Source organism: Halichoerus grypus, chromosome 5 (genome assembly GCF_964656455.1).
Source record: "Halichoerus grypus chromosome 5, mHalGry1.hap1.1, whole genome shotgun sequence".
NCBI classification, from domain to species: Eukaryota; Metazoa; Chordata; class Mammalia; order Carnivora; family Phocidae; genus Halichoerus; species Halichoerus grypus.
The window spans coordinates 38,732,173-38,758,878 of record NC_135716.1 but is presented as its reverse complement, the minus strand read 5'-3'; the positions used below and the strand labels follow the sequence as shown (position 1 = coordinate 38,758,878).

General features: G+C 43.8%; 1 pseudogene; it reads left to right on the top strand.

Annotated features, from left to right (window-relative positions):
- The first annotated feature begins 23,584 nt into the window (after window positions 1–23,584).
- On the top strand, window positions 23,585–23,998 carry LOC118555930 (large ribosomal subunit protein eL30 pseudogene; annotated as a pseudogene).
- The last annotated feature ends 2,708 nt before the right edge of the window (window positions 23,999–26,706 follow it).

Genomic DNA, 26,706 nt, shown 5'->3' with positions numbered 1-26,706 from the left:
GTGGATCTTATTACATCTCCTTGCCTTTCCCCAGAGAGTTGTTTATTTCCCTGGGGGCAAAAAAAATAGAAAATAAAAATTAAAAAAAGAATTACGTAGGGCCAAATGGTAGCAGAAATGCCCCTACCATTTCCTAACTGGTCCCCTTACTGGAGGAGTATAGAGGGGCTGGGTTGGGAGACAATGTGAATATGTGCAGGCAGGGGAGTGTATTGGTGAGTGTGGTTATCAGTAGCACCAACAATATAGGAGAAGTACATGGGAGTTGGAAAAATAGAAGGGTGGAAGAAGGAAGATGAGAAAAAACTCATGACAACCTGCACATCGTAATTGCTTAGGTCTACCAGACAGCCATGGAGCCTGGCACATGCTATTGAATAACTAGAGCTATAGGAATTTTTTAGTAGAATTATCTTATTTTCCATAAATTGTTGTAAAAGGAATTGTTCATCTGCTAAGAAATGGTGTATCATTTGAGTGGTGGCCTATTTCCTGCGCATGCAGCAGCTTTCCAATTTGACTTCAGGGTCAAGTTGCTTTTCTGATTCATTTGGCTGAGTAGACTTAAGTGCAAATTGAGAAGAGAAACCCATTTAAATATTGTAAAATGTGAAAAGGATGAATTCTGCAACAGAAAAAGGAGGGGATTCAGGGAAAGGAGGTCGACTGCTGATTTTGCCCTTGACATTGTTAGGATGTGGCTTCGAGGGTTCTGATGCATCTGCGAATGATTTGGAGTTTGGGTTCCCCGGAGTGTTCCACCTTCCTCACAATAATTACACTAATGACACCAAGAGTGTTTTGAAAATCCTCATGCTTCTACGCTGCATACATTTCATCGCCACACAGTCCTATTTGCTTAGTATGCTCCCTTCATAATAATTTGAGATGCTTCCCATTTACCTTGAGTAAATATCAAACAGATCTTGATATCTATATCTGTCTCATGAAATATACATTCTCTCTAACTGTGCCCAAATGATTAATTTACTGCTATGTGATGATTAGCATAAAAATCTCATCATGACACGAGATAGAAATGTTATCACTAATTGCTGTTTGAAGTGAAGAATGTTTTTTGCATAGAAATAAATGATGCATGCTTACTTCTTAATTCTCTGTTAAACCAGAAAACCCAAGACTGTTTTTGGAGCGGAAAGAAATTACCTTTGAAGTTTTTTTTTTGTTTTTTTTATTTTTTTTCTTTTCTCTCCCTTAGATGGTCCACAGTTCAGCAGAGAAATGGCAGAAAGCAATTGTTATGGAATTTTGTACACAAAATGAGATAGGTGAACTCAATTCTCATCAAAACAGGCCTTCCAATCAATCACTCAACTTCAGGCAAAGACCTTTTTCCTGGACATGAAGGCCTCCCTGTGGCCCTGAAACTTGACAAGTAAACACTCAGATATTTGCAGCGTATCCTAAGGGTGCTCAAGTTCTTCAGAGAACCTGATGTTCTTAATCTCATTGGTGGTCATTCTGGGTCTGCTCAAGCAGCCACACAACTATCCATAGGTTGCCGGGTACCTCAGAAAGCCTTGTTCTATTTTCCAGATTTAAAGAACATTAGCTGTGCCTCAGATCTTGATGATTAAGTCACACACTAATCCAAATAGTTCTCTTAGTTCTGAGTACCAGCCAGTCTATCCCAGAAACTGTAACGGAACATGAATTTTCCCCAAGATCTGCCTTGCCATCCATATCATCATCACCATTATCACTAATACCCTCCCTGGGCCAACTGTACTGCTAAGAACTTTATATGCATTTTCTGATTTCATCTTCACTCAATGCAATGATGTAGGTCTTATTTTAATCCCCATTTTAGATATGAGAAAACCTGGATATACAACTCATCAATAACTTTTCCAAGGTCATGGAGCTGATAAAATATGGCTGCCATCTAGAAAATTTAAACCCGAATATCCCACTCAGACAAACAAATTCTCTGGGTAGCATACCTTCTAGCCTTCACTGTGTAGATAGATTGAGTCTAATGGTGCATTTTCATTTCAAGGAATAGCAAGTGGGGCTTCCACAGTGCCATGCTTTGGCCCAAGAGAGGGGGGCCTTGTGCTTTTAGAGGGCCGCACATATCACAAACACACACCAACAATAAATTTATTGAGCGATATATGGGTACTTCAGTCACCAGGGGTCTGGTGCTCAGAGTTCACACAGCATGGCTCATAACTCCGAGTCTCCACTTGCAGGCTCCAAGGAAGCACTGATCCCCGGTGTTGCCTTTGAGACAAGATTGTATTTGAATGTTGTGAACATAGACACTGCCTAAGAGCACGAAGACTTGAGAAGCAGAAATACTCAAGAAGAAAAGACAAATTCATTAACCTTTCAAATCTTTCTTCTCAGCATGAATGCAATAGATTCTGGCACTAATGAGCTATTGTTTCCCAGAAGTGTTGAGCATTTTTTCTTGATTCTCGTCGTGTCCCAATTTGTGGTTCTGAAGGTACTCATGGCATTCACAACAGTTGTACATGGTGACATATCTGCAATATTAAATAATGCGTATTCCTCATAAATTTGAGTATCTGTTGATCTAGGCATAACACTTTTGAAATCTAATATCCATAACTTAAACTGGCAACTAGATGGACAGTCTATATTAGTACTACAAATTGTTCTATTTTTGTAAAATTAATAATATTTAATGAACATTTTAAAATTTAAATTAAAAATGTTCACTTTATTTTTATCTAAAATCTTGATATTCATTAATTATAATTTGTATTTCTTTTTAATTCAGGAGTTATTGTTTATTATTTTTAATAGTGGTAAAACACAGAACACAAAATTTACCATCCTAACAATTTTTAAGTATACAGTTCAGTGATATTAAGTACATCCATATTTTTGTGCAACCATCATCACCATCTATCTCCAGAATTCTTTTCATCTTACAAAACTGAAACCCTGTACCAATTAAATAATAATATCCTTTAACCCCAGGGCCCCCAGGCCCTGCAGCCACCCTTCAACTTTCTGTCTCTATGAATCTGGCTACTCCAGGTACCTTATATAAGTGAAATCATACGATATTTGTCCTGTGCCTGGCATTTTCACTTAGTGTAACATCCTCAAGGTTCATCCACATTGTAGGATGTGTCAGAATTTCCTTCCTTTTTAAGGCTGAATAATATTACATTGTATGTTTATACCACGTTGTGTTTATCCATCAATGTTGACAGACACTTGGGTTTTTTACACTTTGGGGCCATTGTGAATAATACCGCTATGAACATTATTATATAAATATCTCTTCCAGATTCTGCTTAAACCCAGAAGTGGAATTTCTGGGTCACATGGTAATTCTATTTTTTTTGTTGTTTTTTTTATTATGTTATGTTAATCACCATACATTACATCATTAGTTTTTGATGTAGTGTTCCATGATTCACTGTTTGCGTATAACACCCAGTGCTCCATGCAGAACATGCCCTCTTTAATACCCATCACCAGGCTAACCCATCCCCCCACCCCCCTCCCCTCTAGAACCTTCAGTTTGTTTCTCAGAGTCCATAGTCTCTCATGGTTCGTCTCCCCCTCCGATTAACCCCCTTCATTTTTCCCTTCCTGCTATCTTCTTCTTCTTCTTTTTTTTTTTTAACATACAATGTATTATTTGTTTCAGAGGTACAGGTCTGTGATTCAACAGTCTTACACAATTCACAGCGCTCACTATAGCACATACCCTCCCCAGTGTCCATCACCCAGCCATTCCATCCCCCCCACCCCCCACCACTCCAGCAACTCTCAGTTTGTTTCCTGAGATTAAGAATTCCTCATATCAGTGAGGTCATATGATACATGTCTTTCTCTGATTGACTTATTTCACTCAGTGTAACACCCTCCTGTTCCATCCACGTCGTTGCAAATGGCAAGATTTCATTCCTTTTGATGGCTGCATAATATTCCATTATTATATTTTGAGTCCATTTTATATATGGTGTAATGTAAGGGTCCAACTTTATTCTTTTGAGTATGAATACCCAGTTTTTCCAACAACATTTGTTGAAAAGACTATCTTTTCTCCATTGAATAGTCTGGGCACCCTTGTCCAAAATCATTTGACCATCTATAAAGGAGGGTTTGTTTCCAGATTCTTTTTCCTATTCCAGTGATCTATATGTTTGTCTTTATGCCAGTACCACACTGTTTTGATTTACTTAACTTTATAAGTTTTGAAATCAGTAAGTGCAAGACCTCCAACTTTGTTCTTTTTCAAAACTGTTTTGACTGTTTGGGGTCCCTTGAGATTCCCTATGAATTTTAGGATGGATTTTTTTTATCTCTGTAAAAAAACACTATTAAAATTTGGATAGTAATTGCACTGCATCTGTAGATCACTTTGGGTAGCATCAATGTCTTAACAGCATTAAGTTTTCCAATCCACAAATAAGGGAGGTTGTCTTAGCTCAGGCTGCTCTAACAAAATACCATAGACTGGTAGCTTAAATAACAGATTTATTTCTCACAGTTCTGGATGCTGGGAAGTCCAAGATCAAGGTGCTGGCAGATTCAGCTCTTTGTGAAGACCGTCTTCCTGGCTTGTATACAGTCACCTTCACAATGTGCACTCACGTGGTTTTTCCTTGGTGTGTGCTCATTGGAGATCTCATGTCTCTTCCACTTTTTAAAGGGCAATAATCCCAACATATACATTACAAATCTGATTCTGCACTCCCCTGCTGAGAGCACTTCAGTAGTTTCTCTTTGCACTGAGGATAAAGTTCATAATACAAAGTCCTGCATGTTCTAACCCTGTCTTCCTTTCTAGTCTCAGTTTACATACTATGCTTCCTCTCTTCACTCTGGCCCCATTGACTTTTTTTCTAATTCTAACATATCACTTCCTGCCCCAAGACCATATGTGGTTTCTTCCTAGGATGTTCTCCCTTACCCTTTTTTTTTTTTTTGTCTAGTCAATTCCTGCCTATCCCCTTGGCTCATCTCTAAGGTCTCTTCCTCTGGGATGCCTCCTTTGAATCTTTGGACTAGATAGGTCTCAATAATAACAAAAATTATAATTATTTTTATGGTCATGTATAAAGACTAACCTTTATTGTTAGCTATCCAGGAGGCAGAGAGGTAAACATTTCACATGTATTAACTCATTTCATTCTCCCAAAAGCAACCCCCTCCATTTTTACAAATAAAGAAGCCAAAACTTAGACAAGTTAAGTCACTGCCCACAGTCACATTACTAATAAGAGGTGGAGCCAAGATTTTAATCAAGGCTGTCTAATCCCAGAACTTATATATTTAGCCTCAATACCACATTGGTTTTCTCTGCTAAGGATGCTCATTCATGATTTGTTCATTCATTCCACATGTTTATCAAGTTTCTACTATGTGCCACACACTGTGAGGCACTAGGGTATGGAGGTGAAGAGCAAGACAGATAAGGTCCCTATACTCAAGAAACTTTGTTCTAGTGAAGGAGAAAGAACATAAAAAGTAGAACAAGTTCTGTGATGAAGAATAAGTAGGGAAGGCCTGCTATTGACAGGATGGGCTCCGATGGTCTCTCTAAAGAAGGGACATTTGAACTGAGTCCTGAAGGATGATGGGGCAGAACTAGCTAATTGTCCTTTAAAATCCTTTTTACCTTTTCTGTGGTAACAGACCCCTAAATTTTAACTGGGTTATAGTCTCCAATAAGTAGTTGTAGCCCTGGGACTAAATTCTAAAGAAACTTCCAGGAAGTCTCCTTAAAGGGAGGTAGCAGGGATGGGCATGTTCTTCTCCTCCCATCCTCTTTCCTACTGAAAGGCTGAAGCATCGGCAGCAGACTTGGACCATGAAGTGAACTTGAGAATGGAAGTCACAAACAGCAGAGAAGCAAGCAGGAAGGAGTATGGGTCCCTGACGATGGGGAGTACCATATCAGCCCTGGACTGACTCCCTCGGATAAACTTTATTGAAGTAGCACTTACTACAGAGGGTGACTGGACGTCTTTGTGATTCTGAAGATTTAATACTGCTGCTCATGAAGTGTAGACTACAAGCTTCATGCACCAGCTGTCAGCCACAGTAATGACCAACTAAACATCCTCAGGAAGTCATCATAGGCCCTTTGGTTAACTCTGACTCCCAATCACAGGAAATGGCTGGTTTTCTTTTCTCTCTGGCATGCCTTTGGGAGGCGTTTGGAAGGCATTTGGTGTGCCGGAAGGGCCACTCACTTGATCAGATGGCACCTGCCAAACTGACACAGATAAAAAGTGCCACAATGCAGATCTCTGAGAAATGCCTCCATGACATATTGGCAATTTCACAAACACATTCGAAAGCTCAGATAACACTTTTGATGTCCTTGATCTTTGCACTTCCAAATGGTGGCAGAACAAACAGAAATCAGTCTTCTTTGAAACCTTCAAAGCAGTGAAATTGCCTAAATCAGTTTGTTGACTATTCTCTGACTTCCAAAGGTCAGAGAAGGTTTTCTGTTTGTTCATCCCTCCTGACTGACTTTCACATTCTCTTCTAGGTACTTTTGTTCTAAAAAAAAATTAAGTCAATCATTTATTTGTTTTATATGCCAGTTCGAATTTCCAATAAAGACTTGGCCAACTTTTCTGAGGACTGAAAATGGCTCTTTTCAAAATAGTTGCATAAACATTCTATTAGGAAATGGTAAATAGAACTTACCAGCATGGGAACAAAATAAGTCAATCAAAGAAAGACATGTATCATATGACCTCACTGATATGAGGAATTCTTAATCTCAGGAAACAAACTGAGGGTTGCTGGAGTGGTGGGGGGTGGGAGGGATGGGGTGGCTGGGTGATAGACATTGGGGAGGGTATGTGCTTGACAGACACTAATAAGAATCATCTTCCTCCTCACCCTCCTCCTCTTCCTTCTTATCTTCCTCTTCCTCCTCCTCCTTCTCCTCTTCCTCCTCCTCACCCTCCTCTTCTCTCAGGGACCCAAGGTTGACTTACTTATTCCCTTCCTTTCACAGTACACTACCATCATGATGCTTCTCTTGCTTTATTTTATCTCTTTCTCCACTAGAATTCCATCTTAATCCCCAAAGGCAACCATTCTACTTTGATAGGAATAATTTTATTTATACATGTTCTTATATATGTGTATCATTGTTTCTTGTGTATGCATTTTAAATTTACACATATGACATGGTGCTACAGGTCCCATTCTGTGTCTTCCTTTTTCCACTTAGTCTTATGCTCATAAACTATATCCATGCTGCCATGTTGCCAGCCCATCGCTCCTGACTACAATATATACTCTAGGATGTGCCTGTACCACGCTTAATTTTTCCCCCAACCGTGTCTTGTCTAGTCATGGACTAGTAGGTTTTATAGATCACTCCATCCAACTTGGGACCCCCTCATTTGGAAAGATGCCTCCCTGCCTGAGGCAGTGTTCCTCCTCTGTGCTGGTATGTTCCTCCGTGCTTGCCTCCATCAGGACGGAGGTCACAGAGCAGCCTGGTTTAAAGTGCAGGACTGGGGCCAGACTGCCTGGACTCGGTATCCCATCTCTTCCACTTAAGGCTAAATCATAGCCTCTCGGTGCCTCCATTTCCTTATATGCAAAATGCTAACCACAGCTACCCATGGGATTACTGTGAAGATTAAATGAGAAAAATCTATGAAATGTGCTAAGAACAGTGCCTAGTACAAATGAAGTGCTATTTGTACCTATTACAATAATATTTGTTGCATGTATTGGAATGGTCTGTTTACTTGTCTGTCTCTACCACCAGATTATGAAATCCTTGAGTCCAAGGACTTTGGCTTTTCCATCTCTGTGTCTCAGAGCCCCATACATTGCAAGAACTCAGTGCATGCTCATTGGATGATTTTCTTACTCACCCTGTGATTTGACATGGCTATAGGATTGGTATCTAGAAATTAACTGTGTTGAGGAGAAGCTTAGATAGAACAGCCTGGAGAGGTGGTTTTAGAAGGAAGAACTTTCCTGGAGCTATAATGCTGTGCAATAGAAAATATAGCATCAGATGCCACCTATATATAGCCAGGAAGGTCAGCAGCTCACCCAAGACGGCTCCCAGAGGACATCTTTACATGGGCAGCTATATGAACTTGGCTGCAGCGTGGCCAGGAGCCAGCTCATGGCCACGTGCCAACACTTTCTGGCTTCCTGTGTGTTCATCTCAGAGCCCTCATCTGTAAAATAGGACTAATACCACCTACCTTATAGGATTGTCCTGAGGATTATGTGAGGGAGTGATTATCAAGTGCTTAGGACAGTGTCTGGCATGGCCTCAACCAGTAATAAATGTTAGCTTTCCTTAGTATGATTACCTCCCAACTGCTCACTCTTTCAAATAGAGTCGGTAGATGCCACACTCATTGTCTTTCTTGGTTCAGGATCTTGGACTTTCATTTGGGTATTTATTTTTGGTTTTTTTATTTATTTGGTTTTCCAGTAGGAATTATTTTTAGCAGGTTATCTGTTAGAAGGTTCTAGTCTTTGTAGCCTCAGTAAGTGTGCCCTGAACTCACAAGTGGGCAGTACAGACTATCTTTGAAGGCTTCCTAAGGACAATATCATTCTCAGGTTAGAAGTTCTCTGAAATTCGGGGCACCTGGGTGGCCCAGTCAGTTAAGTGTCTGACTCTTGATTTTGGCTCAGGTCATGATCTCAGGGTTGTGAAATTGAGCCCCACATCGAGCTATGCACTGAGCATGGAGCCTGCTTAAGATTCTCTCTCTTCCTCTGCTCCTTCCCCATCTCTCTCTCTCTCTCCAAAAAAAAAAAAAGTTCTCTGAAATTCCAGCTAGCAGCAACCCATAGTCTGATATTCCCAGGAATACCAGGGCAGACCATTATATATATATATATATATATATATATATAATATATATTACATTATATACATACATACATATATATATACACATATATATACATTATATATATTATATATATATATAATCACCGAACACGCCTACATGGGAATGAATTTTGATCTTCTTTGTTAAAAAAAAAAAAGAAAAACTGAAGGGGAAGAACAGGAAATCATACCCAGGTCCAGTGGGACTATCCTCAGAGTGATAAAGGCATTTTCTATTTGTGTTCGAAGCAACTCTTAGGCGGCTGCTGTGCATAGAAAGACTCTTTTTAAAAATGCTTTGGTTTCATACGTGGAAAGAAACCCTCAGGGTGAATTACGGGCTGCCCTACATTAGAGGCCTCACTGTAAGAACCATTAGCTGTAAAAGGAGAGGTTAATTATGAGGAGACTTGCACAGCCTGAGCTGAGGGAGTTATAGTGACTTGCCGCGAGGGGGCTAATCAGGAGGCCACGTTTGGTGGCAACGCCCTCTCCTGGACAAAGGCTGAGTGTGGAGGCTGATACCAGGTGCAGTGCTTGGGCCCGTTTGTGTTGGGTTCATTACAAGGGGGTTATTGCCCACGGGATCATTGACTTGTGGCAGGGGAAGGGAGAAGGGGCAAGAGGAGTGGTGAGACTCAGCAAAACTTCTCATTCTGTAAAATTAGGATCTTTGTGAAACTTCAAAAAGACTTTACCAGGATTAATAAGTATCTGTCGGGATTAGTAAGCAGGGGTAGACAACGTTTTACCAGATCTTACTCCCTATTCCATTCCAGTCTAGAGGATTCTGTACTCCACTGTGCCTTAAAACATGCTCACATAGAGAAGCACTCAGTCTCCAAGAAACCGCATGAGATTTTTTTCTTTCAGAAGTCCTTGAGAATAAAATGTGTTTTGTCAAGAAAATTTTACTTCAAGCCAGGAACCCATTTCCCAGTCTGTCTCCTGCCAACATTCTGAGGGCAAATAGGGAATCCAGGATGGGTAAAATCTAGGAGCGCATCATCAAAAAGGATATTTTGGTGAAATGTACATGTGCTTCAGATTTCACTTTCATTAACTGAGCACCTACTGTATGCCCGACACTGGGCAGATCATTTTCCTGGCCTTGCGTCCCCATCCCACAGCGCTCATAACTCCCTAGCACAGGTATATGGTCACGAGTTCTGCAAATGAACAGACCAAGAATTGGGCTCATGGACCCGCAAAGTGCCACACAAGGAGAGCAGAGCCAACACTGGTATTCAAGTCCTTTGACCAACCGTGGTCAGTTTCCACTCTTTGGCTCCGCCTCCACAAGATAACCCCAACAGTTACTGTCTGTAAGCATTGCCATAAACATTCAAAGTATGTGGCTTAAGGGAAGGAATATTAAAATGTCTACTCCTGAGTGTGACACCTTCTGATCTCATCCACCCTTTAGATGCTTCTGGGCCCCCTTTTTTGTTAACCTTCCCAATTCTGGGGTATGTAAGTAGACAGGTGAACTTTGTGACAGATATCCAGGAAATCTGAAGGGGTGTGGGTGCTCATGTTCATTTTTATTATACATTTTCCATATACGCGTAGAGAGGTAACTTCTTACCCATAACACTTCCCTGTAGAATTCTCTCTTAAGAACGTCTCCTTCCCTGTGCTAGCACTAGATGCCACTTTACCATTTTGAACTTCTGCTCTTCGTGGCCATCTTTCAATGAAGGTAATTGTAAGACGTCCTTCTGAACACCAGTCTTGCCACAGGTTAATATATATTAAGGCCTTTCTACCTTCACTCACTCTAGTTTCTTATCAACATTCAGCCTAAGCATTTTCAGTGTTCAAATATTTTACATTTGGCAATGTTTATAAGGCTTGAACTTGAGTTCAGCCAAGGTGCAAGTGAAGGGCTCTGCCACTGTTCTGGAAGTGAGCAGAATGCAGCGGCTAGGAGCAGGGTTTCTGGAGCCAGCTTTCCTGCGTGGGATTCTTGGCTCTACCATTACTTCTGCTGTTGATATTGAGGAACTTTCTTTACTCATCTGTGTCTTATGTTCTCCTCTGTTAAAATGCGATTAAAATGTCCCCTACCTCACAGGGCTCCTGTGAAGCATTACTTTATATGAAGTGCTTAGAAAAATGCCTGGAACATGGTAGCTCTAAATATGTGATTTCTGATGTTATCACTAGTATCATTATTCCACAAGAACAATGAATAGAAGTGAAAAACTTCAGGAGGCAGCCAGCCACCATGAGGCCAGGAATCAGGACATGTATGTGCTGGGCCTCAGCACAATGACCTTCCGGAACTGAGGTACTTGAGGACTAAAGCATTCAGTGATAGATTTGTGAGTCTCCTCCCCTAACTCACCTATCAGGCTGTGTCCCTGTGATGTGCATGCTTTTGAGAATACTCAATTCTAGTAAATGATTACGCTTATAGTTTGCAAACCTAGGCAAACTATCTGAAGACATATAAATATAAATAAGGCGCTAGTAAGCAAAAAGTGTGATTGTCAAAGGCAGAACTCATGGGATGTATGAAGTGTAAATATAAGAAGTAGTTAGCAAGGAGAACATGAGCATGTTAGTCACATGTAGAGAAGGATGAAAGAACCAAGAAATACCTCATATTTATGATACATCTGAGTACCAAATATTCATAATGTACTAAATATATATAAGACTAAATATCAAGAAGCATTAAATATGTGTGACCATTTAATATTCATCATCTCCTAATTTGGCAACCTATTGGTTATATCCTACAGGTCCCACATGTCCCATGCCCAGGAAACTCAAATAAAACTCACAGCTGCTCGACTGGCCAATCGGCAGGCAATAGCAGAAGCCAGGCACACTTGTTCCTACATGGCTATAGAAACCTAAGTATGTGACATTGGCCCAGGGCACATTCCATCAGTGGGCCCCTGTGTCAGGGATCCCCAAGATCACCCTCAGTTTCAATGATTTGCTAAGACTCACAGAACTCAGAAAAGCAGTTAAGTTCACAGTTATGATTTATTATAGCAAAAGGATAAAGATTAAAATCAGCAAAAGAAAAAGGTGCATATTACAGAGTCCAGGAGAAACTAGGTACAAGCTCTTAGTTGTCCTATCCCAGTGGAATTGTATGGATGACATTTAATTCTCCTAGCAATGACATGTGACACTACTTACAAAGTATTGCCAAGCAGGAAGTTCAAACAAGCTTTAGTGTCCAGAATTTTTATTGGACCTTAACTACTCAGATCCAGCTCCCTAGGGGTCCAACTGATAACACATGGCCCAAGGCCACTACCATAAATCACATTGTTAGCATAAACTATCTGGCAGGGCCCAAGGCCCCCGGTAAACAGAGATACTCTTATCAGGCAGGCTATTCCAAGGGCTCAAGGGTGATCTCCCAAGAGTTAGTCAAGAACCAGTCCTTTCTTTGGAATGTACAGAGTTTGAGCACCTCAAGCCCGCTGAGTAATCCTTTACTGCACAGTCCTCTTGCTCAAACCTCAACTCTGGTCCTAGTAACCGCACTATTAGCAGGGAGAGCTGAAGTGGTGGAGAGAGACAGGACCTATGAACACTGCCTACCCCAGGATTCAGGCAGTGTGGTCCTTCCACCACAATAGCACCCTAAGTGCATTAACTGACCTCATCTTTCTCCTCTTGCCACTGCTGTGTGTTTTAAATATACTTCATAAATCTTATGACTTAAGTATTTTAATTTGTTCTGTGAGTCTTTCTGGAATAGCTTGTCCAGTAGTGTATTTGGAAGCAACCATTTCATGTACTTGGAGACAATTTCCCATATGGCATGTCCTCCCTTCCTTATTGGGTTGGGGTGGGGAGAAAGGTGATGATGGGTCAGTCAACTTCTGCAGATATACTCAGGAGCAAACAATACCAGTGCTTACAATACCCATGGTGTGTTAAGAATTAGGAACAATAATGCAATCTATACAAGTAGGATAGAGAGGAGGAGGAAGGTAACAAAGCAGATTCATGAGAATATTGGTATTTATCTTGTTGATTGTGTCTAGCCACTGCTGACCACAATTTGCCACGAGCTCATATTTATTAAATGTTCACTGTAGATCAGGCACCATGCTAAACACTCTAATAAATTAGATTATCTTCACAATAGCCTATGAGTTAGGTAATCTTTATACCCTTCACGATTTTCTAGGTGAGTAAATCGAGGCACAGAGGAACTTATGTGAGGTCATGTGCTTTGTCAATAGTGGAGCCAGAATTCAAAGGCAGGCGACAGTCATACCCTCAACCACCCTACTGGGCTGCTTGGGTTCTGAAATTGGTTTATCTTGGTCTCAGGACCTGGCACAAGATAGATAGAACTCTTTCCTTTGCAAGTGACAGAAACCCAACTCGAAATGACGTAAATGAAATGGATATGTATTCACTTACAAGACTGAAAAATTCAGGGACTAGAACCGAAACAGTTGGATCCAGGGACTTCACCAGGCTATCAGGACGTGGTTGCTCACTCACCATCTCGATTTCTGTTTCTCCTCTGCTGGCCTCACTCTTCTCGCATAGCTACTGGGAACTCCACACTGACCTTCCTATAGCTTGGCAACCTGAGCCGTATGAGAGATTGTCTTCCCCAAGAGCTCCAGCCACACACTGAAGAGTCAGACTGACTCTGATTTGACCACTTATTCCAATCACTGAGGCAGGGCGGTGGCCAGGTATCGGTGATATAGGCATTCTTGCTGCTGGCTGCTGGGGTCAGTTTCACCTGAACCGCATGGATTGAAAATGAATGAAGGCATTTTCCCAAAGGAAAATGGGGTTGTTGCCAGAAGAAGAGAGAACAGTTCTGGGCAAGCCAAAACAAACAACGTTCTCACAGGGTTCAGTGAATGCATGAATATGGGATGGATGGATGGATAGATGGATGGATGGATGGAAAAATGCAATGTCCAAGGCAAGAGCCTCTATGAGAAACTTACAAGAAAAATACTTTCTTATAGATCTGAACAGTGACAGAAGTCAAGGTTAGCAATTCCTTTTGTTCTCTTCCACAAAAGAGACACCAGGAGATTTGAGGGAAGTGGATGGAGGAAGACTATTGAAAAATAGGTACATGAAACAAAGAATGAGAACATGGGGAGGAATTTCTGTAATGGAGACAATTACAGTTTTAATAGGACATCTGCCTCAAACAGTGTGGGTTTCTGGTTGGTGGTTTTGTTGGTATATCTCTTTTTCTGGGTGCAGGAAGAAGACTACAATTGTCATGGGCAATTACAGCTCAGTGCACAAAGTCACACTTCCCATCTGGTGAGACTGGTCACCTCAACCGGCACGAGCCAGCAGGATCCTCAGGAAACATGAACTCACTCCATGGGGCCTCTAGGATTCTCTTTAACTTCTGAAGTCAAGCCATTCCTTTAGGCTGCTCCCTAGTTTCAGCCCCACTTGTGTCCCCTTAAAGCTGCCATTTCGAGAGTTGATTTTCAGAATGGGATTTGGCAGGGCAAATGGAGCTCCAGTTGGGAGAGTGCATCTACACTGCAGAGAAGATTATGAGAGAGGACAGGACGATAGATTCCAGCAGCAGGTTCAGGGAGAGAAAAAAACGAAAGCACGCACACACTCACATACAGAAGCACCTTGAACTGCTTTTTTGCACAGCTGGGGTTCAGGGAGCCCTCAGCATATTGCAGCCCAAAACCCTTATTTTATTTTTCACTGTGTGCTCCATTTTAGGGAAAATATAATCTGCTGGGGCGCCTGGGTGGCTCAGTTGGTTAAGCGTCTGCCTTTGGCTCAGGTCATGATCCTTAGTCACATTGTCACCTCCGGAAGACCTGGAGGACATGCAGACTCAGCCCACCCTCCTAATTTCCTCCAGGAGGAGCCCAGTGAGGTTGAGACATTGGGCCAGCAGGTGTGATGAGCCCAGAAGTCAGGCCTCCTCCGTCCAGCAGGTTCTCCAGGTTTGAGGGCTCCGGGCTGAACCAAACACAATGATGAAAAAGCCACAGCTTCCCTGAAGTGTTTATGCTTTCTCAAATGCAGTAAGTTTTCACCCTGGCCATACATTAGAATGGGGAAAGCTAGGCATGCCTGAGTGGCTCAGTCGGTTAAGTGTTCAACTCTTGATTTCAGTTGAAGTCATGACCTCAGGGTTGTGAGATCAAGCCCCACATCAGCTACACGCTGGGTGTGGAGCCTGCTTAAGATTCTCTCTCCCTCCCTCTGCCCCTTCCCCCTCACCTTCTGCTCTCGCTCTCTCTCTGAAATAATTAATTAATTAACTAATTAATTTTTAAAAATGGGGAAAGCTAAAAAACAAAACCAAACCAAAAAATGAAGTCGGGCCCACCCAGAAAAATGGATCCACTGAGTGTGTTGTGAGCCAAAGCGAACCAAGAAAGCAGGTAGACAGTGGGGGATGGGGGGGGTCTAGTTGTGGAGGAGGGAAACTAAGGCTCCCAGGGCTATGCGGTGACTCTGGTGAGCTTGCCCTGTAGGAGGAAGAGGAGAGGACATACGGACAAGTGTATCGGAAAGACAACTTCCATCTCTTGCCCTCTGGTGGGCTGGGTTCTTTACACAGATAATTCTGGACCTGCTTTTCCCAACACTATCAGCTGACGAGGTATTCTGCACAGTTTTCTGCTTCATCTTATTTTATTACCAACCTATCTCTGCTCGTTCCAGTTTTGAACAGATATAATTAATGGCAAGGGTTTCCCAGCCTACAAAATTAATATGGAAATGGCTGAAATGGTGTCTTGATGACAGAAGAGAGAAACATCTCTTTATAATTTACGGTGCAAACACTCTGCTGCCCCCATAATGGCGCCTTTTCACATGCAAATCTAGGAGGTGACTTGATATGTGATCTTAATTGGGCCTCTTTTGGAAAGGATGTCGCATCTGAACTTGGCTTCAGGAAATTCTACCCCCATTCACCTTAGTATATAAGGTCAAACAACATTTTTTAAAGTGAATCCCTGACTGTATTGTCATTTGGATTCAATTCTCAAAGTCCAGACATTAATACCGACAATTCATCTGACTGTTTAAAATAAATGTTTAAAAAGGAGATAACTTCTCACATACTGAAACAGATAACCCACTTTCCCAGACTTGATGAATTTCAACACATAACTTAGTCTTAGAAATAATGAAGTCAGTAGCTCAGATGTATGACGAAGTCAGAGGGTGGACAAAGCAGACCGGTTAAGGACTAACACCTTGCTGAGAATTTTGGATTGGAGGCAGGAAATGACATGTGATTTGAATACGTTCTCCTCTTTTTATTTTATTGTTACTATTTTTTATTTAGGATTCAAATTCTATTCAATGTGCTCTTTTAAAACAGTGGAAATTGCCAGACCCCAAAGAACCAGATATCATAAGTTAGAGAGAGAAATCAGGAGCTGCCATTAGATTTCCAGCTATTTTCTACAGATGGAGCTGTCCGCACTCTACCACATGTCTTACTACAAAGAGAAGAATTTGTCAGAAAAGTCAAACTTTGACTCATCATTCTTTCATCCGATGACTAAATGATAGCAACTTTTTCTTCATTATATTACATGATAGACTTTAAGACTTGCACTCTTGGGTGAGTCTCAGCCACCCTTGGCCTCCCTGGCTTCTGCCTATGACTTGCAGTGCTTTCTCATTGAAAGGCCCTAGGTGACTGTGGTCAACCCCCCACCTTTGCTGGCCTCACTTCCCTCTTCTATACAATGAGCCCAGACAGGATGAGCTCTGGGGCATTTCCACTCTGCCTTCTTATAGTGCTAAGCCTCCAGTTTTAATCTATGTTTCCATTTAAGTGATGATCTAGGAATGATCCAGAAGGAGGGTCCTAAAGGAGTGGTTCTAACCCTCTCCTGCCTTGTTATCCAGAGTGGTATCACAACAGTTGCTTCCTCTGCATCTGATACTTAATGCATCCAGTAAGGATTCACCTACCTGCCTATTCCCTGTGTTGGGAACTACACCCTGCCTTCCTTTTGTTCCATTATAATTGTCTTCCCTGGAGCACCTGGGTGGCTCACTTGGTTAAGTGTCTGCCTTCGGCTCAGGTCCTGGGATTGAGCCCCACATTGGGCTGCCTACTCGGTGGCGAGCCTGCTTCTCCCTCTGCCACTCCCCCCCTGCTTGTGCTCTCTCTCTCTGTCAAATAAATAAATAAAATCTTTAAAAATAAATAAATTTAAAAAAATAGTCTTCCCCTTCCCACACCCTACTGTGGCAATCATTCCTTTGCTTGATAAACTTCACTTCACTTGAGCACTTCCACAAACATGGGCTAGCAAGGCCCTGGTTTGTGACCTTCAGAGAGGGGAAAGATAGTGCCCAAAGGCGGGAATGCAAGACAGAAAGATCAGAGGAAAAGGAGGTCACACAGCCTACAGATGTTTCCCCAAGAAGGAAACAGGAAGAACAAGGAGCAGAGTAGGAGAAGGTCAGAGGAATAGCCTCAGGGTGGCTTTCCGTGAAAAGATTCTGGAAGGGGTATCTGGCATTGCTCTGCCTCAGCTTTGGTTTCTTACCTCTGGGAAAACTGGCAAAGCAGCTTGTAAAACCAGATTTCAAAGCACCTCTTGCTCTTTGCCTCCAAGGAATAAGCCTCTAGGCCTCCATACATAGAAACATTTTTGGCAAGAGTTTACCTTCTGGGGAAAGGGGAGGAAATGAGATCGAATAAGCTGTTCTGAAGGGAAGAGAGGAGGGACAGCTGGTGGGATGATAATCAACCACAATCAATGAACACTGGACCCTAAACACGTACACCTGCATCTAGAACACAAACTGACTCGTTCCTGCAGATCCTGAATCTTTACAGATATTTAAGCTGCGAAGAGAGGAACCAAACAAATCTTCATTTTTATATTTGCGGGAAACATCTGAATCTTGGCTTGGATGGTGATGGGGACTTCCAGGGTAAGAAATGATGCCCTGAACAACTATATTGCCCCCTCCTGCTCTTCAAGCAAGCAGACTGTTTTCCTGTCTGTCCTGAAGCTATCATCATGGTGTGTTGTTGTTGACTCTCTTCCCGTCTGCGAACTTTCCTGACCTAAGAAAGGGCAACTTACAGCTGAACGCTGCTCCCTGGGTCTTTGGAGCATGTTCTTTATGCTGTGTTTATACCTTCCGATAAAATGTGCAACACAGACCCCTGGCATCAGACTCACTAGGGAGCTTGCTGAATAGAGACCAGAGTCCTGGTCCCCACACAGAACCTCCGACTTTGAATCTGTATCTAAAATTATCTTTTTATTTATGTATTTGTTTGGTTTTTGTTGTTGTTGTTGTTGTTCACTGCTATATCTTCAGCTCCCAGAGAAGTCCTAAGAACATAATAGATGCTCAATAATTATGTGTTGAATAAATGAATGAATCAGTGTATTGCATGCCTTTGGTGATGGGTGGCTGGTTTAAGAAACATGACCAACATGACGCAAGCCATTCAGTGCTGGAGTGAATTCAAGTTCTAGGGCTTTTGTTGAGAACGAGAAGTTCTTTTATTGATGGGAGTGTGGTGATTTTTGGCTGAGAATAAAGCTAAGAAAGAGGAAAGTGGAACCAAAAGATTGAGTGAGGGAAATTGAGTCCTGATAACATTAACCCTCTCGGTCTAGCGGCAATCTTGTCCATGACCAGAGACAATAAACCCATACCAATGTGGGTCTCTATCCCTCATGTAATCCTCTCAAGAACCCATAAATCAGCGGTGGATGTATAATCCTCCTCCAGTTTATAGATGGGAAACTGGCCCTCAGAAGAATTAAGGTGGCCCTAGAGTCAAATGGCCAACACCACGGCAGGGTCCAACCAGGATTCTACCCCAGGCGCTCTGATCGCAAAGCCTTTGCTTTTCCACATTGTCTTCATGCCTCCTTTTTATGAAAAAATAATAGACCCAAAGTTAGGGAGTTTTCCCTAATCGATCCATGAACTCCAGCCATGAAGGACACTTCAGATTCCCTAGGCCTTGTCACAGTGTTGCTGTGCCCCACTATTGGATTTTGTACATGAAGCCCATTTCCAGAAGGATGGCACTCAGGCCCAGGGTGCTTGCTGAGGCTTCAAGATGCCTGATGATGGGCGATCAGTGGACTTCACGTCAACAGCATCTTCCCAGCCAATTCCTGGTACACATGGTGTGGATCAGGACCACAGGGTTGGACTGGAGACCATCCTGTCGCTGAGGAGTTTAGCAGAGAAATGACGTATTTTGGGACTTGCGCACAGACAACATCTGGAGGCACAAGAGATGATTTTGCCTCAAGACAGCATTCCCCTTCACGAACACCTAATGCTCACTCTTCAGAAGCTGGTGCTAACTTCAGCCTAGACACACACACACACACACACACACACACACACACAGACATTTATAATTTATTTATTAGGTTTTTAAAAACCGTGCCCTTTAGGAAATGACTATGGATGCAAGCCCAGGAATAAGGTATCAATAAAAAGCAAATATAAATATGATACTAATTAAAACTGTAGTAGGATATAAAGATCAACCTAAAACACCACCTTGTTGAGAATAATCAGTTTAAAGACACAAGTCTGAACAAAAAGGTTGACAAAAAGAGGTTCTACTTAGGGGGGTTGAGAATTTTACAGAGTCCTTCGTGGATTTGAAACTTGCCATTGGAATCAGAACCATATTCATAGAATATACCTTGAAAGTTATTAATACTAGTCATTATAATGATGATGATGACAAGTATGTTAGCTGAAATAAGCAATGAATAATGCCTTATAGTTACGAAAGGACTCACTCTCTGGGTGTCATCTTACTTGAATAGAACAGTCCTGATAAAAACATGGAGCCCACCAGCCCACCACAGGGAGTGCAGAGGCAGTCCCTTGTGTTATCAGCTGATGTTCTGAATCCCAGGCTCTCAGAACAAGAAGGAATCATTGAGTCCAACCAGATCATTGCACCGATGATAAAAATAACCAACATTTATTAAGCGAGACCCAGTGCTGCACCCTTCATCGCCTCATGTAATCCACAGAACCCTCACCTCCAGTTTACTGATGACGGAACTGAGGCTTAGTCAGACTAAGCCATTTACTAGTTACAAGTTATTCATCTAGCAAGTGAGAGAGCCAGACTATGCAGCTCCACAGTGACCCTATGTGCCCCCAGGTGGTACAATCCTCAGCAACCCTGCATTTTTACTAGCAGAGTCTTCAGGTTTTTGTTTTGTTTTGTTTTTTGCCTTCGAAGCAGAGGGTCCCGAGAAGACAAATGGGAGGCAGAGGACCTGTGTTAACTAGCTGTTTGACCTTTTGAAAATCAGACTCCTTTGCCTCATTTTCACCCTGCGTAAAATAGGACACTTAGGCGAAATGCTCTCTAAAGAATCATCCAGCTCTAACATTCCATGATACCATGAAATACATCATGTCTGGTGATAGGCAAGTGTGACAGGAAGGGAAATTTTGCTATTAACAAAAAGAAGAAAGAGAGGAATGACCTTAGGTAGGTATTTCAGCACTTGGGAGAAGCAGCAGAATTCCTCCCAGGGAAGCTTAGAAATGTAATTATGGAGCCTTTTGGTTTTTAACATATTTCTTATAGAAGAGTCTTATAAGTCTTCCGGTGCCCATAACTTAGTGATCACAGCCCTTCAGGGTCCTTCTCAGCACACGCCCCAGGTGGCCACCAATAAATGATCAAGACATGGAAGATAAAATGCATTTTATTTTTTTAAATTTTATTATGTTATGTTAGTCACCATACAATACATCATTGGTTTTTGATGTGGTGATCCACGATTCATTGTTTGCATATAACACCCAGTGCTCCATGCAGTACGTGCCCTCCTTAATACCCATCACCGGGCTAACCAATCCCCCCTCCCCACTCCCCTCTAAAACCCTGTTTGTTTCTCAGAGTCCATAGTCTCTCATGCTTCATCTCTCCCTCCAATTCCCCCCCCCATTTTTCCCTTCCTTCTCCTAATGTCCTCCATGCTATTCCTTATGTTCCACAAATAAGTGAAACCTAAAATGCATTTTATATCCCTCCCTCAGAAGAATACCTGCGTCTGAAAAAATATATATATTTAATATATATAAATATATACATACCTTATATATATATATAGAAATACCTTATATATTTATGTGTATAAGGTATTTAAATATATACAGCATACATGTATTTAAATATATGTATCCCTCACGGAAGTCTCAAGGATACTCTGTAGTGGTCCAACGGCAGGTGGGGAAGCCGCTGAGACACGTGCAAGGCCTGCTAAATGCATTGACCTGGGACAAGGTTCAAAGGCACGTGAGGGAGCCAAGCAGTGGTCATCGGTCAGATCTGACAGTCACATTCATACACTCTTAGTGTGAGAGCTTAACACCCGTGAGGCTAGAAATCAGTCTGCGCACTTTCAGCCCGGGGAGAGGAAGAGCAACTTCTGGGGGGCGGGGGGGGGGGGCGCCCAGACCGGGGGGATTCCTCTCTGCGAGAGTAATAGCTGTTCTCCCAGTGCCGACCCCCCAGGGCTCAGGGGCAAAGCATACCGCTTCTCCTGCCCACCGGAGCGCCCTCGCAATCTCTTTCCCTTCTTTGTCCTCTGGCAGCGGCCACGAGCTTGTGGGCTCTCGGCTCCCAGCTGTAAATGAGGGCCGAAGGGAGGAAGGGAGGAGGCGAGAGTAGAGGGGCAGGCTGCCGGCGTCCGGGTTCCGCCTGCTTCAGTAACCACCCAGTGTCTACGCAGATTCGCCCCCGGGCAGGGGGGCGCGTCCCCCCGAGTCCTCTTGGACTGCCCTTTGCCCCCCCCCCCCATCCTTACGGCCTTTTCGCTGTGAAAAGCTGAACGATAGGGCCGCGGCGGAGGGAAAACTGCCTCACATCCAGCTTTCTTCTCAAAACCCAGGCACTCCCATGAGGCCCCTGGATTTTCTGCGAACGTTCTCGATGAAAATAGCCAAGGGTTATCTCTTGAGGTCCCGGTCGGTGTCAGTTGGCACGAGCCCCGGTAGCCACTGAGCGCCAGGCACCAGGGGACAGGAGAGGAAACGAGGGGGGCTCGGCCCTCGGCCCGGCGGGCAGCTGGCTCAAATAGATCATTACAACTGGTAAACAGAACGGTTGTTCTCTACCAAATGCTGTGAGGGAAGACAGTGGGGTACGGCAGCTCGAAATGGGGGCCCAACCTAATCCGGGTACGAAGTAGTGAAAGATCGGACGTCCCCACTAACACGCGCGGATCCACAGAGCTGTGTAACCATAGCTACACCCTCTGCTTTAGCCTCCTCCCATCAACTTCAGGCATCTGTCTACAAAAGCATCCCCAAACCCGGAGAAGCCATGTTTCCTAGCTTCTAGAAGCAGCAGTGGCAGCCGTGGTGGACAAGGCAGGTCCCACAGCAGCGAGGACCACAGAGCCACCGCCGCAGCCGCCTGTCTGGTCCAGAGAACTCTCTGGATGTGCCATTTTCCCTCGTGCTCCCCGGCCTGAGGAGTGGTAGCAGCTCCCTGCAGCTGCTAATCCCTGGCTTCCCTTCCCCTTCCCTTTCTCTCGGCTTCAAATCTCTGCTATGTTTCCATTTTCCTGATTGGATGCTGATGGACACGGGGTTCAAAGATGTCTAAGACACGGCCCCTCCTTCAAGGTCAACTGAGGCCTAGCCCTTGCCCTTCAAGACCAAGAACACTCAGGTCTTTTGTCTTCTCACTGCTCTGGGAGTGAGGGGTCCAGGAAGAGAAACCCCCTCACTGGCCCCAACTACACGTGTCCAATAAGAAGCTGACTCGTGGCTAGAGACTGAGAGCTTTCTCAGGGTAGATATATGGTGCCTGAAATCTGTGTGAAATGGTAGAAGTAACTTAAAAAAAAATCAAACACGGGGCACCTGGGTGGCTCAGTCGGTTAAGCATCTGCCTTCAGCTCAGGTCATGATCTCAGGGTCTTGGGATCGAGGCCCACTTCGGGCTCTTTGTTTATCGGGGAGCCTGCTCCTCCCTCTCCCTCTGCCCCTCCATCCTGTTTGTGCTTGCTCTCTCTCTCACTCTCTCTCTCTAATAAATAAATAAAATCTTTAAAAAAATAAAAAATCAAAAAATCAAACACAAATAGGGAAAGCATGTGCTGATGGAAACTTAGCTAGGGAACAGAGAAGTGGGAAAGAAGGAGAGAGTCAGAAGGTTAAAGGTGAGCAGTAAACAAGGAAGAGAAAGAATCTGAATTAAGATCACCTTGGCTTGTTGCCTTGACTGGGTGTGACAAAGGAGGAAGGGTGAGCTGCCTACCTGGTCAAGGAACTGGGGTCCCATTGCCAATTCCAGCCTGATGTGAGGGTAATATCTGCACCATATCCAGGACATGGTGGTGAAGGCTTGGCTTTTGAGTCAAACCACCCACTAGCTGCATGATTTCAGTGAGTTGTTCTACTTCCCTAAGCCTCAGTCTCCTCTTCTGTTAAAAGATTGGGAGCTGTGGGAGGGAATGGTGTTTAATTTTTTGTGTCAATGTGGCTGGGCTGCATTACCCAGATATTTGGTCAAACACATCTGGATGTTGCTGTAAAGGTATTATTTAGATGGGACTAATATTTAAATTAGCAGACTTTGAGTATTGATGGACTTTGAGTACAGCTGATTACCCTTCATACTGTGGGTGGGCCTCATCCAATCAGTTGAAGGCCTTAAGAGAATAAAGACTGACCACCTCTGAAGAAGGAGAAATTCTGTTAGCAAACTGCTTTCAGCTTTTCCCGCATCTAAGACAGGAAGATGGTGGCCGCAAAGAAGACGAAAAAGTTGCTGGAGTCGATCAACTCCAGGCTCCAGCTTGTTATGAAAAGTGGAAAGTACGTGCTGGGGTACAAGCAGACTCTGAAAATGATCAGACATGGCAAAGCGAAACTGGTCATCCTCGCCAACAACTGCCCAGCCTTGAGGAAATCTGAAATAGAATACTATGCCATGTTGGCCAAAACTGGTGTCCATCACTACAGTGGCAATAATATTGAATTGGGCACAGCATGTGGGAAATACTACAGAGTATGCACCCTGGCTATCATTGATCCAGGTGATTCTGATATCATTCGAAGCATGCCAGAACAGACTGGTGAAAAGTAAATCACGCAAAATTTTTCTTTAATAAAACTGGCCACAGCTTGTTTTAAAAACACTGAAAAAAAAAAAAGCTGCAACATCAAGGATTCCCTGGGCCTCCAGCCTGCTGGCCTGCCCAATAGATATGGGATTTACCAAGCCTCCACAATCATGGGAGCCAATTTCTTAAAGTAAATAAATCCTTCTCTCTCTCTCCCTCCTTCTCTTCCTCTCTCTCTCTCTCTCTCCCTCACTCTCTCTCTGTACACACACACACACACACACACACATCCTTTTGGTTCTGTTTCTCTGGAGGACCCCGAGTATGACAAGGAATCGGAATTTCTACTTTACAAAGATATTGCGAAGTTCTCCGGAGAGCACCTGGTACGCTGTAAGGGTTCAGCATCACCTATAAGAGAACCTTGGTTTCCCCAAGGAACAAGATGTGATGTCAGCAGCCTCCTCACAGCCCAGTGGCAGATGGAAGTGTTCCCGTCCCCGTGCGATCCACAGTGGATCCGGGAGACCACGGTACAAATCGCAGCTCTACCCTAAGCCGGTCACCTCACTGCACACTGAGGAACTGGGGAAGTTGGAGTCTGACCCCGACCCAGATCCACAGCACACACTCTGTGTTCTTTCACTGAGTCACTCCACCGTGGAGAGCAGCCTGGCCATTTGGAAGATGAAAGTAAGGATCTGCTTAGTCTCCCCAAGGTCTCTGGAAGCAAGTTTGCAACCCCAAGGATGCCACTGCTGGAAACAAACATCTGCCTGCCTTTTTCTCTCCCTGCCTCACCTAAACTCTGAAGAACATACTGTTCGGTATTACCCAACTCAATCCACAGGTTGTCTGTAACCAGATCAACTTATGATCAGAAAGGTTACGGACTCTTATATTTGTCTCCTGGGCCTGCTGTGACAAATTACCACAAACTTGATTTAAATCAACACAAATCTATTCTCACAGTTCTGGAGGCCAGAAGTCCAGAATCAAAGTGTCAGTAGGGCCATACTCCCTCCAGAGGTCCACTTCCTGCCTCGTCTAGCTTCAGGTGGCTCCCAGCATTCCTCGGCCAGTGGGCGCACCACTCCAATCTCTGCTCCACTCACATCCCCTTCTCTGTGCATGTGAAATCCTCCTCTACCTTTCTCTTCTAAGGACACCTGGGATGCCATTTAGGGCCTGGATAATCAAGGATAATCTCCTCATCTCCAGATCCTTCATTGACATCTACAAAGACCCTTTTTCCAAATCAAGTAACATGAAATCAGGTTCCAGTGGGGGCCACGCTTCGGCCTCCCACAGCTCAGTTCCCCTGATGCCCTGAGTTCAGAGGAGTTCACATCATCCCCTGGGTAACAGCAAAAACCAAAGCCCCACTGCTTGGAGAGAGCTTATGCTGTGGACACCTGAGAGAGCCCACTCCAAGAGCCAGTGGGTGAATGGGACATGTTTGCCGACTAGAGACACCCTAGCCCTGCATGAGACTGACTCCTTGAACTCCTTCCACAAGCTGAACTTGTCTGGAAAGAGCCTTAGCTGGGCTCATTCTTGGAGAAGGGGTGGAGAGAGGAATCGCAGAAGCAGCCCCAGCAGAAGTTTATACTGGCCCAGGAATTCATCTGGGAAAAACAATCTCACTACCAGACCTCTTAAAAGGAAGCCTCTGAGGATCTTTTTTCTCCTCATCTGTGGAGCTTTCCACGCCAATGAAAGTGGCCTTGAGTTTTCTGACACTGCAAACTTGCTCTCCCATGTCTAGCCCCTCTCTCAGGAAGGAGAAAACCACCCATCTTCCTATCAGCCAGCATGATACCAGCATGAGAACATGGAGTCCTTGGATTATGGAGCCTGACAGACCACATCCAGTTTTCTTTTCTCATGGGAATGGGCAGCAGGCAAGAAAATGCCAGACTTCCACTCTCTTGCTCTGGTCCTCACACGGACACCTTTGGTCAATCACAGACTTGCTTTCTTCTCTATTGCCGTCCTTCCTCTCTACGGCTTTAGTCTCTCTCTCTTCTCCCCCCCGCCACCCCTTCTTGTTTAGCTCACAGCGTGTGCACCTGTAAAACCCTAACCCTCAGAGCTTCACTTCCAAGATGGCTCTTGGGAGCGCGCCTGCTGCAGATGTCCCAGCGCCTCGGCCTCATCCCCTCGGCATTCACCATCGCCATAATCGCCAGCCCAACTCCAACTGCCAGCGAGCCCTGGGGGGTCAGCGGTCACCCACTGCTTGGGAAAAGGCCCTTGACCGGCTGCTGGCCCCTCAGCTCCCTGCTCCTCGCCCCTCAGCTCCCTGCTCCTCAGGCAGGATAACCCCTGGCTGCCAGCGATCGCGGGGGGGATTACGCTCTGTGTGTCCACAGTGCTATTTGCTCAATGATGAACCTTTTCTCGGCTGCCTTCCCATCTCTGTCTTACTTCCCCACCACACCCTAGTTTCGCTTCTCCCACAACAAACACATACATACTTCCTTTTAGAAGCTATTCCAAGGCCGGCTTATGGTAAACCTCAAGTTTTTCTCGCTATTTTGCTTGTTTCTCACTTTTTACCCACTTTTTCTCTCTCTCTCTCTTCTCTTAGAAAAAAGACTAGTTAATGGCCTCTAGGACAATTTGCTTGTTTCTCATTTTTTACCCATTCATCTCTCTCTCTCCCCACTCTTTCCCTCCCTTTCTCTCCCTTCCTCCTTCCCTCCCCCACCTTTTATCTTTTTCTTCTTAGAAGAGACTGGTTAATGGCCTCTAGAACAATTCAGGTTGGTCACTTGA